This window comes from Erinaceus europaeus, chromosome 19 (assembly GCF_950295315.1).
Source record: "Erinaceus europaeus chromosome 19, mEriEur2.1, whole genome shotgun sequence".
NCBI lineage: Eukaryota > Metazoa > Chordata > Mammalia > Eulipotyphla > Erinaceidae > Erinaceus > Erinaceus europaeus.
In genome coordinates, this window is record NC_080180.1 from 62,259,733 (window position 1) to 62,275,154 (window position 15,422).

Below are 15,422 nucleotides of genomic sequence, written 5' to 3' on the forward strand. Positions count from 1 at the left end.
TGTCAAAACTCACCTTAGGATAAAGCGCCATTAAGACTTAAACTATTTTTAAATGTACAAACACTAGAGAATGCACAGTTTTATTTTAATAAAATCACATGGCATTGATGAATTTAAAAAGAAACTCAGCAATTTCTTGCTCTAACCTTCTGCTGCCCAGCAGTACTCACCGAGGCTTTAATTATTCCCTGCTTAGAGCTGCTCTGGTGCTTACCTTCAGATAGATAATATATCTGCTTATACTGCTGTTTTATGATTCATCAACTGGATCTGTTTCTGTTGTCTTCAGGCGGTGATAGATGAACTGTTAACTTCTCAGCTGCAGCATGCCCTCACCCTCTAATCTTCCAGTTCCTGGTCGGTTTAACCTCCTCATTATCAGGTAGTTAGATTTTCAGTTTGTAGAACTACTGATATTTTAACATTTTTAAGTTGAAATATAATTGAATATAGCTTACAAATTTGAGGTATGTGGTGAAAGGATTTGATTTTTGTATATATTGTAAAATGGCCCCAGGATTCCCATGAACATATCTGTCTGTATAGCACACAGTGTTTTCTTGTTGTAAGAACTTGTAAGTTTTATGTCCTTAGCAGCTAATATTTAAAATCAACTGTTAAATATGCTAATTTGAATTTATTTCCTATAATGTGGGGGTACAATAGTGCCTCTACCCTTCCTTTTTAATTTTTTTAAATTTTTATTATTGGATAGAGACAGAGAGAAATTAAGAGGGGAGGGGTAGAGAGGAAAGAGACAGAGAGAAATTAAGAGGGGAAGGATAGAGAGGAAAGAGACAGAGAGACACCTGCAGCCCTGCGTCACCACTTGTGAAGCTCTCCCTCTGCAGGTGGGGACCAGGGGCTTGAGCCTGGGTCCTTTTGCACAGTAATGTGTGCGCTTAACCAGGTGCGCCACCACCTGGCCCCCCTCTACCCTTCCTTTCACTTGATTTCTACTGAAAGATCAATACTATGCTTATTCTACTATCTGAAGTATAAAGCTTTTCTGTTTTCTTTGTAGTTTGATTGAGACATTTGAAAATTTATCTGTTATTTTATTATTACGAAAGTGAAACATTTTTTTACTTAGATTCACGTTGTATACATACTTGTATTTCTTCTCAGGCTTTTAATTTATGTACCATTCAAAAGAGAATATTCTGGATTCAGGAGACAGCATAATTATTATGCAAAAGACTTTCATGCCTGATGCTCCAGGGCCCCAGGTTCAATCCCCAGCACATTATAAACTAGAGTTGAGCAGTACTCTCTCTTTATATCTGTATGTCTCTCATTAAAATAAAATAAAACAAACTACACACACACACACACACACACACACACACACACACACCATTCCTTCCATGTCTGACCTCTCAGAGGCCTCTGCTTCAAGTACTTGCAAAGCCATATGCTTGAGCTGAGAAGTATGCACCCCTCTCTCTCTCTCTATCTCTCTCTCTCTCTCTCTTTCTCTCTCCCTCATAAATATGTAAGTATTTTAATGATAAATATTTGTAGTGTCAGTGACAAATAATTTTATTTACTTTTTCTATTCTATAACTCCAGCATCTTGTTGGACTCTGGCTATATTTTGCAACACTATAATCTTAGAACCAACATGTTCTCTTTTTAAAAGAATTATTTATCAGTGAAAGAGAAGAGAAGAGAGGACTAGAACATGGTGTCACTGTGATCCAGCAGGGGCCTCGTGCTTGATATTTCCTGGACCAACAGTAACTGGTGTTTTCTGACTGAGTTGCATTTGCTTGTGAAGACAAAGTTCTAATATCTTGTAGATGGCATGAGAGTCCTTTTCAGAAGTCAGTCTGTCATGTAGTTCTTATTGACAGGATTTCAACTGAGCTTCATATCAAAACAGTTTTTTAAAAGCTCGTTAATCACTGCTACAGGTCTCTATTGCTACTAAGAACAAAGGGATAAGAAGTTGAGAAACACAAATATAAGAAAGTATATTCCAGAAATTTGATGTATGCGCTCATTTTCTAGTGTCAAATAATCTGCTGATAATACACGCCCCTGCGAGCGAGTCCATGATGTTGCATTTGTAAATATTTCCTGTCAATTAAAAGTGGGCAAGTAAGTTGTTGGGCTCGAGCTAGCTAGTAGCAAGGCCTTCAGATCTCTTCTAACAAGCTCATAACATGTCAGGGTTTCTCCTAACTAGTAACCCTGTGGGAATCTTAGCAGATACACGGCTGCAGTGGTGAGTAGGTCACACACCTACTAAATAAATAATAATCATTTGTAAAAAATTGCATGGAGAGCCTTTAAGCGAGTAAAATGGAGTTATCTTATGATCCAGCAACAACACTCTTGGGCAGTTATCCAAAGGACATGAAAACTCTAATTCAGGGGGACACAGGCACCTCATGTTGATAGCTGCATTATGCACAACCACCAAGATGTGGAAGCAACCTGAATGCCCACTGATGGGCGACCAAGTAAAGAAGTGAGTGAACGGAAACTCAGTGGAGTGCTACTCGGCAGTAAAGCGAGGGCATGGAACTGGGACAAGATGGGTGGAACTGGGGTGATGATGCTTAGTGAAGTAAGGAAGGAAACGAAAGACAACTACATGAATAGTTCCACTCATGTGTGGATTATTGATCATGGAAACATATGACTTGTAAAGAAAAAAAAAGTGACCAATATCTAAAACCTTGGGAGAACTATAATGGGTGTCCTTGAGGGAACGATAGGGGCACAGAATTTTGGTGGTGGCAGAGATAAGGGACTATGCAGCTGCTACCTTATAGTCTTGTAAGTCAGCAAAGAAATCGAAAAAAAAAAATCTGTTATTTAATGCTTGCCCTTCTAAAGTAATCTTCCCTGTATTCTTTCTGTTATGATTAAAATTAATTGTGAATATTTTATAATACAATTAAACACAGTGCTTTTTTTTTTTCATTAGATCAGACTTAAAATCTACAGTGGCACAAGGAAGAATTTTGAGAATATATTTCCAAACAGCTCACATAACTATATTTAAACACAGGAGAAATTAACTGTCCGTTTCTTCTTACAGTTGTGTTCAGCTGCCAACAGTGTCTAATTAAACAAAGACCATGGAAACTGCAACACCTCAGTCCATTAGATATGCAAACATTTGTAGAGCAGAAAATTGTAAATTAACATTATATCAAGTTTTACAAATAATGTCTAAGTCATGTTTGCAGACCAACATTAGATTCTGTGAGAATATTTTTAGCCCATATAATTAAAGATCAGATTTACTACTTGGAATAGAGAGTAAAAATTGAACACACAAGAGTAAGCTATTCTTTATAATTATTTTTTCTCAAATTTTCCTGACAAAAAATAGAGCAGGTAAGTGTGATCAAGTTTTAATCCATGGTAATCAGTCTTAATGGCTTTGAGTAAGAATATATTGGAGCCTGACTATTCAGAATCAGCCACATGCAGATTTCTATTTGTAGTTTAGCTTCTAAATTATAAAATTAAAAAAAAAATCATATTAATTGAAGGAGTAATTGGAATATTTTTTCTTGAGAGCATTGGTGGAATTAACCTTGAAAATTGTAATCAGAGCACAAGTAAAAGTTTCTGGTAGTTGAAATTGTACTAATGTTAATTAGAATGAGAATCAAGGGGAAATTTTCTGTAGTTCTGTGAGTGCAACCTGAGAAATACCTGAACACTGTATGAAGCCTCTAAATAGCCTGAAATTATAGTCAGCAAGCCTTTTGATAATTGGGTTAATTGGGGCTGGGGGAGAAAGCTCAATGAATACTAGTTTCTTTGGTCCATACTTTCAATTAAAGTCCACGTAGCCTGGACTGGAACAACATCAGTGGTTTAAGTGGTCGAGCCCTGGACATGTGTGTCTGAGACCCTTGGTTCAATCCTTGTGCACATGTTCCAGAGTGGGGCTCTGACTTCTCTCTTTCTCTGTCACATCTGAGTTCATGTTCTCATATGTAATTCATACAGTATATTAAAATTAAAAGGCTAAGTTATAAAGTGCCTAAAGCAGTGACCAAATTTTTGAACTCCAAGAAATCAAGTTAGGGGGCTGGGTGGTGGCACAGCCCATTGAGTGCGCACGTTACCATGCACAAGGACTTGGGTTCAAACTCCCTGCTCCCCTCCTGCAAGGAAGTTTGCCGGAAGTGATGGACCAAGCCCCCAGTGAGAAGCCTAGTCTCAAAGATAAAAATGAAAAAATAGTAATTCAAAATATTATTAAAAACGAATCTCTATCCACTATCTGCTCAAGAAAAGAGTAATGCATTACCTAGTCTTTTGTTTACTTATTTATTCCATTATTGATTTTCTCCTCCCTTATTTTAACCATCTAAGTTGTGAAAACTCCCTTCCACTATCTTAAGGGGACACACTGACCCTCAGCATCTTGCAAAGACCCACTAGCCAACCCTCCACCACCTCAGAGAGACTCAGTGACCCTCCCCATGATACAGAGACTCAGTAGCCCTCTGCCATCTCAGAGAGCACACTGATCTCCTTCTCTCACAAGGAAGCTCACTAGCAGTTAAATCAGTCACCTGGTTGCCACTCAAGAGAGAGTCTGTGGGCTGCATGAACCTCTCTTCCTGGTATTGATTCTGTATTTTGGTTATGTAAGATGTTAAAAAAGAAGGAAAGACTAGACTGGATAAAGGAAACAAGGGCCCTCCCTGTAAATTTCTTTTCAACTTCCTGTGCATTTATTTCAAATAAAAACTTCAAACACTATTTGAACCACTTTGTTGATTTCTGTATGGAATGTGTGGTAGGCATCTCTGTTTCCTGGGGTGCCACAACAGGTTTCCAAGCCAGAGGAGAGTGGAGCAACACAAGCTGTTCTTTCATTGCTATAGAAGCTGGAAGCTCGGGATTCAGGGCTTGGCAGGGCTGATGTCTTCTGCAGGTGCAGAGGGAGAAGTTTTTCATCTCTCCGTCTGGTAGCTGCTGGTCAACTTTTTGTCTGATTGTCATCTCTTACTTTCGGTGTCTTGTGGCATTCTCCCTGTGACCAAGAGTCCAGACAGCCCTCTTCAGAGACTCCCTCAGTGGATAGCATGCCACATCACATCTATCTTGACCTCAGCCTAACTTCTTTACATATGCAGTGCCTGTTTGCAAGTGAATCAGGCTTACCTGGGAGGGAGCTACAGTCTGAGAATTATTGTCCATTAGAAAGGATATCAGACTTGTTTGCCAACTTCTATTCTAAAATCTTAGGTAGTCAGCAGCGTTAGATAACCGCTCCTATCCAAGTCGTCCTTGAACTCCTACTTCATTGACTAGTTTACCATTCAATAGCATATGGATTTCAGCTGCCATCTTAAGTTATATCCCCGCTCTTCCTATCTGACTTCGGTGTTTCTGAACAGATTAATCCTTTACTGTCAGCATTATGAGCCGTCTTTCAGCCACATCTTATACTACTTTCCCTACAGTTCTTTTACAGTTGTTATACTGTGCTTTTATATTGTATTACTATTAAGTGTACCTTGCCACGTTGGGCTCCATGTCTGTCTGTCTTCTTTGGTGTACCTTTATACTCCCCCAAGGTAAAAAGGACTATGTACTGTTAATTTTGCCTTAAGGTATGAGTGTACCTGCAAAGCAGACCAATGAGAAAAATGGCATATGGGCACTGTGATCCAACTGTGGACTGAATGTATGCTCTGCATAGATGTTTATCTATGTTAGGAGACAGTGAACACAATGCGAATGATAACTTTACAATACTGCCTGTTTTATAGAGATGAAAATCAGGGGCAAAAAGTATAGGAAGATGATTAGATAAGGGAGAGTAAATTATTGCTTATCCTGTAATTTCAAATTTCAGTTTTTTGCAGAGAAGCAAGAATAAAAACATGTTTCCTTTAAAAAATGAAACTAGTCAACAAAAATGAGATGTCGGTGATTCCATATCTTTCCTCTGGAGTTTTGTGGTCATTTCCCTAGGCTAAGAAAGTGCTGTCTTTCACTTCCATTTCTTCATTCCTTTTTCTTGTATCTTGATTTACTTCAATATTTGGTAGCTTCACCCAGAAGAGCCTGCAGGAATACTCTGTAAGATAGTATTTTTAGAATGTTGATTAGATACAAGTTAATAAATTGCAATTTCAATTTACCATTTTTGATTCTCATGACTTTGATATTTCCCTTAATGCCATTTTAATTTCATTATGTTTGTTGTATTTTGACTGCCTTTATTGCTTGCTTTATATCCTATGTTAATTACTTTTTTTCTTTTCTAAACTAATTTTCTCCTTCATTACTCAAGGGAATTTTCTCTCTTACACAGTACAAGAAAAACAAACTGCTACAAAATATAAATTCTAGACTCAAGGAAAAATACCCAATTCACTACAAAGATATCTGTTAGGTGCTTTTCATATATTTACAAATCAATGTGCAAGACCCTTCATAACGTCCCACATGCATGCATACAGGGCAGTTACCAGCTTGATGAAGCTTGCAACCAAGCCATGTGCAAAAGGAGTCTACCTTTTTCACATTACAGAGAAGGTAAATTGAAGGGAAAAGTTTTGTTTTCTGTTTAATTTTTTAAATATTTATTTATTTATGGTATAGAGATTACAAGAAAGAGAGGTGAAAATGTTTCATTTCTGTGAAGATAATCTGTCAGTGGGGCCGGAAGCGAAGATTCTAAAAGTGTGATTGCTTTCACATAGCTGCTTTTTCCTCAGACAGTTTGAGATTTTGAGAAGCATATCCTACCTCCTTAAACTCCCACCTCTTCTCTGCAGAGTTAATATGAAAAGATTGCCAACCTTACAAAAATGATGTGAAGCTTAAGTGATTTCTCTATAAAAGACCTTGGCATACTTATGCACTGTATGCTTCATAATTGTCCCCACAGTTTTGGCAAACGTTCTGGGGCTTCTGTCAGGGGGTTAATATCAGTCACGAACAAGGTGGATTATACTGCAGTTATTAACAGCATAGACCCAGCAATATATTAAATAAGTGTATATTACCAAGTAGATTTCATCCAAAGTACGCAAGGGTGGATCAGACTCGATAGAGGTTCTAATTATATAATTTTCCTTATTTAAATTTAAAAGCAAGAAAAATGCATCATTCAGTACATAGCTGTAGCATTTCTTCCCCTCTGGGAGTATAGACCAAAATCCTTTATGGGGTTCAGAAGGTGAAATGCCTGGCTTCTCTAACTGCTTCTCCACTGGACATGGGTGTAGGCAGGTAGGTGGATCCACACCCCCAGCCTATTTCTTGTCTTTCCCTAGTGGGGCAGGGCTCTGGGGAGGTGGGGTTCCTGTTGTTTTTGCCAGGCTGGCTTCGCGGGCGGGAGACAGAGGCGACCAGAGGCCCATGGCTGAGCGGAGAAGCAGTATTTCTTTATTCATGAGCGAGTGGGGATACAGTTCAAAAAACCACTCTAATCTAATCACAACCCAGATCTGTCCTGCCTCTCTCTCCTCTGGCGGAAGAGTCAGGAACAAAGGAAATACATACGATAGGGGGCGGGGAGAAGGAAGAAGTGCGAACCAGTGATGACTAAACCAAATGTCCCGGGGGGGGGGGGGGGGGTGACCAAACCAATGTCCCGGAGGCAGGGGGTGCCCAGCCAACAGTGGACATAGCAAGCAGCACAAGCAAACCCAATGTGATGATAAAATCAGAAGGTCTCACAAACAGAATCCAGAAGCAGACCAACAGGTTCCAGGACATACTGGTGAGCCGCTCTACTCAGGGAAGTCAGGATGGAATCATAGTAGCATCTGCAGCTTGGTGGCTAAAGTGAGTCTTTGTTTCACCAGCTATACAAATATATGTCACATATACAAGCTACAGCAGCCAGTGTTTAAGACACTAGGTTTGACCCCTAGCACCAAAATAAATAAATCAGTAAGAAATGAAAAAAGATAAGGACAAAGAAAGAAAGAAACAAATCTTGAGTCAAGTATGAATGATGTCATGAATTTCCACACCTTGGAGAGTGCCGAACTCTTGTCTGATTTCTCTCTTTTGTAGGATTTTGCCCAACCTAAACCTAACCAGTCAATAGACATTGCTATTCTTAATATTTTCTTCTCTTGATGCTAGAACCCAAGGACCCAGTCTCCTGCTCAGGCTAAGAAGCACAAACGGGGTTAGGCGGTAGCGCAGTGGGTTAAGCCCACGTGGCGCAAAGCGCAAGGACCAGAGTAAGGAACCAGGTTCGAGCCCCTGGCTCCCACCTGCAGGGGAGTCACTTCATAGGCGGTGAAGCAGGTCTGCAGGTGCCTATCTTTCTCTCCCCCTCTCTGTCTTCCCCTCCTCTCTCCATTTCTCTCTATCCTATCCAAAAACAATGACATCAATAGCAGCGATAATAATAACCACAACAATGATAAAAACAGCCAGGGTAACAAAAAGGAAAAAATGGCCTCCAGGAGCGGTGGATTCGTGGTGCAGGCACCAAGCCCCGGCAGTAACCCTGGAGGAAAAAAAAAAAAAGAAGCACAAACAGTTGAGTGACTATTTCTCCAGTGCATTGTGAGGGTCTCCAAGTTCCTACTAGACATGGGTGACTTGCCTCTATTCCCCTCACAACCGTCCCATTCAGTGCACTCCAAATTTCGGTAGCCTGAGACATTAGGTATTAGGAAACAGAAAATACCCAACATGTTGAGTTAAGGACATTCTTTTCCCCTCTCCCAATACTTTGAAAGACAGCAACTTCCAGGCTGCTTTTAGAAAAGGAAGATCACAGGTGCTGTCTTCAGGACTGCAAATCACTCACAAGTCCAAGCCTCCTCGCCTTTCCACTCTACCAGACTGATCTTAAAATTCCAACCTCATCGTCGCCGAAAGACAGAGGCAAGACTGTCGGGAATGTTCATGTTCCAGGCAGATGAACAGCGAGCAGTTCAACCGTCCGCAATTTAAGGACTTCCCAGAAGTCCCGGGTATCAACCATGGCAGCATCTAAATCTTTGATCTGGAGTGGGAGCAGGGAGCTGGAGGAGTGTGGCTAGGCCGCCTGGAATCAGACTGTGCCCTAGCTCTCCTGAGGTTTACTAAAGTACTATCCCCTTCTCAGAGCCCTTTTTCTACAATTAGTCCATTCCTGCAAGATGTTTCTCCCAAGATGAGTGACTGCCTCCGTGTCCGCACGATGGCTGAAAAGTCCACTTTCCATGGTGTTGCTAACCTTGAAGCTGTCACTGACCTCTGAGCAGTTATCCCTGAGGACCTAGTCATGGGCACACCGCAGACATGTGCTGGAAGAGGGCCCTCTGTTCTTGCTGAGAAGAGTTCCGGGGGGGGGGGGGGTCATATTCAAGTGGCTCAACACCATCTTGGTTCTTTCTGAGTCTTGGCAGCCTCCTCTTTCACTTGTTTGTAAATCTGTTCAGTCCTTCGCCATCTGCTGGACCACATGGTGGGCCCTCTGTCTCCCAGTGGAAGTAGACAGGATGTCTGTGTCCTTTCAAAGCGACACAGGTGGAACCATGACAACTGGGGGCTTTCCTTACCTAAAATGTCTTAGTTTTCTTTTTAATGTCCTATAAGAGAATTATTGCTTTTGATATTTATTTTAATTGAAGTAGCATTGCATTCTAACATTTTTCATACTCCAAATGCGAGTCATTAGAAATCAGCTGCACTCTTGGGGCCACTGAAGCTCTACCATTGAAGCTCTCAAGGTAGGACGTGCAAGAATCCAGGTGTAAGCCCCGCCCCTCGCCACTGGAGGGGAGAGCTTCACAAGTGGTGGGCAACCTGTCGCTGTCTCTCTCCCTCTCTTTCCTCCTGTCTCACACATTTCTCTGATTATCTTAATTAAAAGAAAAAAAAAAGGAAAAATGGCCACCAGGTGAGAGCTATGACTTAGTATACCAGCTGTGAGCCCCAGAGGTTAGCCTAGGGGCAAAAGAAAAAAAAAAGGAGGAAAGAAAAATACAGGGGGGAAAAGAAAGAAAAGAAAATCAGCCAGTGTACGTACTACTTCAGTGCTGCTCATACACCTGACTCTGAAACCCAGCGCTGTCCCTAGCCGTAAGGTTGGACCCTTTATCTCTCCTCTTGTCCTCCCCTCCCGGGAGACAGTTTTGTTCCTACAGTCTGAAAGTTAATTTTATAAAATAATTTGTTCATCTAGGTGTCTCTGTATGCTACTTATGAGTGAAGTTGTGTGGTGTTTATCTGACTTATTTCACTAGATTCGGTGTCCTCTAGATAGACCTGTTTAGTTGCAGTTGACAGGATTCCATCCTTTTCTAGCTGAGCAGTAGTCTTGGTTAATATAATTAATACTGCAGTGAACATAGGGTGCATATTATCTCCTCAAGTGGCGGTTTTACATTTTAAGGCAGATATGTTGGGAGTATGATGAATGACTCATAAGGACTTTCTATTTTTAATGTTTTGAGAGATGTCTGTTTTGCTTTCCATACTAACTCTACCAATGGAATTTCCTAGCAAAGGTGTGTAATGGTTCCTTTCTATCTGACCCTTTCTAGGAATTTCTGATGCTTAGCTTCTGAATGATAGCTTGTCTCACAGGTACAAGGTGATAGCTCATTGTTTTTATTTTCAGCTCCCTGATAACAGGAATGACGCGTATCTTTTCCTGTTCCCAGTAGCCATCTGGCTACTAATTCAGGCCCTCTGCTCACTTTTAAATTGAGTTTTTTCCCGTTGCTATTTTACAAGTTCTTTATACATTTTGAGTATTTGTTCCTTGTCAGACATCTGATGTGTAAATATCTTCTTCCAACTAGTGGAATGCCTTGTAAATTATTCTTTATATGCAGGAACTTTGTGGTCTTAGACATTCCCATTTGTTTATTTTACCTTTTATTTTCATTGCTACTAGAATTGCATCCTTGGAGATTTCTCTGTGGTCCGTGTCAAGGATCTTATAGGCTGTTTTCTTTTGAAATTTCATGGTTTTAGTTGTTACATAAAAGTCTTTATTTCGGGAGTGGGGCGGTGGCACAGCGGGTTAAGCGCACGTGGCGCAAAGCACAGGGACCGGCGTAAGGATCCCGGTTCGAACCCCCGGCTCCCCACCTGCAGGGGAGACGCTTCACGGGAGGTGAAGCAGGTCTGCAGGTGTTTATCTTTCTCTCCCCTCTCTCTCTGTGTTCCCCTCCTCTCTCCATTTCTCTCTGTCCTATCCAACAACAAAGCAACGTCAACAATGGCAATAATAATCGCAACGAGGCTGCAACAACTAGGGCAACAAAAAGGGGGGGAAATGGCCTCCAGGAGCAGTGGATTCATGGTGCAGGCTCCGAGCCCAGCAATAACCCTGGAGGGAAAAAAAAAAAAAGTCTTTATTTCATTGAGAGAAATAGTTGTGTTTGTTTAGTGTATGCATATATTGAGTAAGGGGCAGAGATGCTGCAGCTCTGCTCTACCTAATCGGTGCTCCTGGGGAGGGAACTTAGAGCTCATATGTGCACATGTGTCGAGAAATAAACATCAGTAAGCAGAATAAATAAGAGGACAGAAGATAGGTGTGTGCGTGTGTGTATGCTGGTGTTCTGAGCCATAACTGATACCTCATTAAGATAATTCAAGTGACACAACAATTTCGAAGTGTAGTAAAAGAGAGAAATAGTTAAGGCATTAAAGAAAGGGTGGGATGATCTCACTCATGGACAGAGGTTGAGAAATAAGAACAGAAAGCGGAAACAGGAAGCAGAATTAGGACTGGGTTTGGTGTGGGGGCGGGGTAGTGGAGGAATTCCTAGGCTGGGGGTGAGAGTGGTTTGCAGAAAACTGAGAAATTTTACACATGTATCAAAACCGGTATTTACTGTAAGCCATTAATCCTCACAATAAAACAGGGAGCATCAGGCTCTTCAGTTTTAATGTGTTCTACGAGCTGTTCAAGTGGGGGATAGATTGAAAATGTGGAGAAAGAGTGAAAGGCAGTAAGAGTCTGAAATCTGGAGACCTCATTGTTCAGAAACTCAGAAGGGGGGCCAGGGAATGGAAGGGCTACAGAGGTGAATCTCCCCTAACATGACATTTAAGTATGATCAGTCCAGTTAGGGGAATTTATTGCAATTTTAGTGTTTCCAGGAGCAATTTAGAGACAAATGCATGCCAAGCTGAGAATAACGCGACTATGGTGAGAGGGTCTGACTCCTCCAGGAGCCGCAGAAGCACGCGGTCACTGGTGTGCACTGGTTCCATTCTGTCCTCCTGTTGTGGAAGACTTAGCAGGACAGTTATCTTCTGCTCACGCACCATCCTAAAGTGAGCGTACTTTTCTGAAATGATAATTATTTGCCAATCATGTACCTTCCTTTGAGAATTTTAACTTTTGTTGAATGCCTAAATCAGGAAATGACTGATAAAACTGGAGATAGCTTTTTAAAAAATTTTTATTTATAAAATGGAAATATTGATAAGACCATAGGACAAGAGGGGTACCAAATCCACACAGTTCCCAACACCAGATCTCCGTATCCTATCCCCTCCCCTGAGAGCTTTCCTGTTCTTTATGCATCTGGGAGCATGAACCCAAGGTCATTGTCTGATGCAGAAGGTGGAAGGTCATTGCTTCCCCGCTGAACATGGGTGTTGGTTGACAGGTGGATCCATACTCCCAGCCTGTCTCTCTCTTTCCCTAGTGGGGCAGGGCTCTGGGGAAGCAGAGCTCCAGGACTCATTGGTGGGGTCGTCTGTCCAGGGAGGTCCGGTTGGCATCTGGAACCGGGTGACCGACGCTGCAGCTCGGGTCTGGTCTGTGCGCTGTCCTTTCTGGAGCTGCTCCAGCCTGTGTGTGATGTGCCCCTTTCCTCCTTAGTTCCACTTTGACCTCTCCTGTGTGCTTCCTCAGCCACTGGAAATCAAATGAAGATATCTTTTATAGAAGGTTTTAAAAATTAGACGCCTTCTTAGAATGAATTGGCTATGGCTTTGCCCAATTACTGTTTATATAAAAAGAAGGGCATGAAACATTCTTCTTCTCTCCATTTTGGTTATTTACTTATTCTCCTGTGGCTTGTGTATTTTCTGTGAATTCTAAAAACATGCTTTATATGATTTGAAATAGAAGAATACCATAAAATAAGTGGGTTTTTTTTTTTTCTGAGTTGATTGTAGAAGCAGATATACTTAGGCTCTTTGGGGAAAAAAATAGAATTATAATTAGCATGACCATGGAAGTGAATATTTATCAAGCAAAAATTTTAGATAATAGTACAATATAACAAATACCACATATTTGCTTGTCTTTGCATTGCTGCAGACTAAGATATGTGTGGTTTACTACTCCTAGACCTTGCTTTTTTTTTTCCTAGACCTTGCTAGACCTTGACACCATACTGGTAGTCTCCCATAGCATTAGGGCTCCGTCGTAGGCTTCTTCTCACATGACAAAACACCTATCTATGGTGCTTACTGGGTGCCCTATCTTCCTGCCCAAGAAATTATTTTATTTTATTTTTTCATGTGGCTTTGCGTTCAAATAGAGTGGGTCCTGGGTTAGATTTATTTTGCAGTGATAGAGGGGAGCTTGTTGAATTCAATAGTGAAGTAGCGAACTTCACACATTTCTGTTAGGGTTGTATGATTTATCTTCCTATAAATTAGACTGACTTAGTTGAATCTTTAGCTGTAAACATGTAATTTGATTTCACAGATTATGAATAGATAAGTCCCACCTGTTTTTCTGGTTACAGGAAAAGCCTAATTCCTCACATTGGTCAGCACAATCTACTTGCTTATATTTTGTTGTGGAAATAGGGGTATGTTTTTAAAGTGACATCTTTCATGTATATTAATATTTGTTGATCTTAAATATTTACTTTTAACTTAGCTTCACAGAACCAGTTTAAATAAATGATATATCTTATTTTTTACTGACGTTTGATTTAAAATATTATATAAAGTGTCCCAGAAAATGGTGCACTGCATAGTGTTAGACTTTAAAACATGAGGCCCTGAGCTCCATGCCTAGCATCCATGTGCCGGAGTGATATTTTGCTGCTCTCGCATACTTAAATCTTACATGGGTTCGAGGTGGACAACATTATAATGCGATGTTTGAATATACTACGCTGAGATCATTGCCCAAAGAAGTTTCTATCCCTCCACACCCAGCAGGAGCATTTCACCCAGTTTGTTCCCCTATCTCCCTTTCCTTTTCTCCTCTGGTAGCAAGAAAATAGGCATTTTTAAAGTATTGTCTCTACAAGTCTGTGCTCTACAAGTTGAGCCATTTTACTGGCGGTCACCTACCCTATTGTTTTTTTTTTTTTTTCAACCTAAGTGATTTGTTTTGCTGGCTTTTGTTGTTGTTGTTTGTTTGTTTTTAAATAAAGAATATTCTTAGGTAGTTATTATAGTTACCAGAGTAAGTTTTCATAAACAACAAAATAGAATTTAGTCAGGAGCAAAGTCAGTCCGGAGTGAGGAAAAGTATTTTACTCCTCTTGGGTTTCTCCCTTGATATTTAAGTGCATGTCTCATAAGGGAGCTTGAATTCTAGAATAGCCACTGGGATGCCTTGAGGTTTCAAACTGAGTAACTCCCATGCTTTCAAGATGCCATCACACAAACTTTGTCATGGTTTTTAAGTTAACATACCTCACTGTAGCTAAGAGGTCTATAAATCCCTGTGCTGTTGAATCCATATTCCTTAAAGCTTTATGTTTGAGTGATAAACACATTTCTGTGTAAGAGCTAAGACTCACCGGAAACCAGACAGAAGTTCATTTATCTAGAGAGGATGCTTCAAGAAATAACCGGGGAGTGGGTGATAAGGATGCCGCCAGGATGTTATCTTTGAATCAAGGATAAGGTTGCGTCTCCACTTTGCACATCTGTGCTGATAGTTTTCTTTACGTATTTTGTGACCAGGGCATTTTAAAGAAGATGAATTTACTAAAGCTACTATCTAGGACCAAAGTCATTTTTTAGTCACAGCTTGGATTATCCTAGTAAACAGTTTTTACTTGAATTTCCAGCTTTCCCTATAACAAGGAACAGCACAGAGGCCAAAACATTAAAAATAAAAGATAACATTTCATATACTAGGACAGTATGTGAATTTCAGATTTTATCAGTCTCAGAAGACAGTCTGAGAAAGTGATGTGTGAGCTCCAACAATTTTAAATGTCCATGTAAGCAAAACTAGTAAATTGATTTGAGAAACGGAACTTGAAATGACAGCCATATGATTTATTTAGCCATTGAGTATAACAGAATATTTTCTCTATGTGTATTTCTGATTATTTGTTCTATGGAAATATTATTTTGTTCTTAATAAATGTTTATTACTTGTTTGAGGTTAGATATTTCATGGTGAATAGTTAAAATGCAATTCTCTTAGCTATTCAGTTGTTTTCATATTTGGGTACTTTAGAATAGGAAAATTCCTATTATGTCATCAATCTATATAAAATCCGTGATTTATTAATTCATATACT

General features: G+C 40.3%; 1 long non-coding RNA gene across 3 annotated transcripts in view; it reads left to right on the forward strand.

Moving 5' to 3' along the window:
• The window catches only part of LOC132534766 (uncharacterized), a 152,494-nt gene that overhangs the window by 110,127 nt on the left and 26,945 nt on the right, over nucleotides 1-15,422 (forward strand). The window contains exon 5 of one of the 3 annotated variants that reach the window (XR_009546482.1): nucleotides 290-422. The exons of the other annotated variants lie outside the window; for them this stretch is intronic. This is a non-coding gene — a long non-coding RNA (uncharacterized LOC132534766). Of the gene's footprint in view, nucleotides 1-289; nucleotides 423-15,422 lie in introns of those variants that run through there. 3 annotated transcript variants of the gene reach the window in all.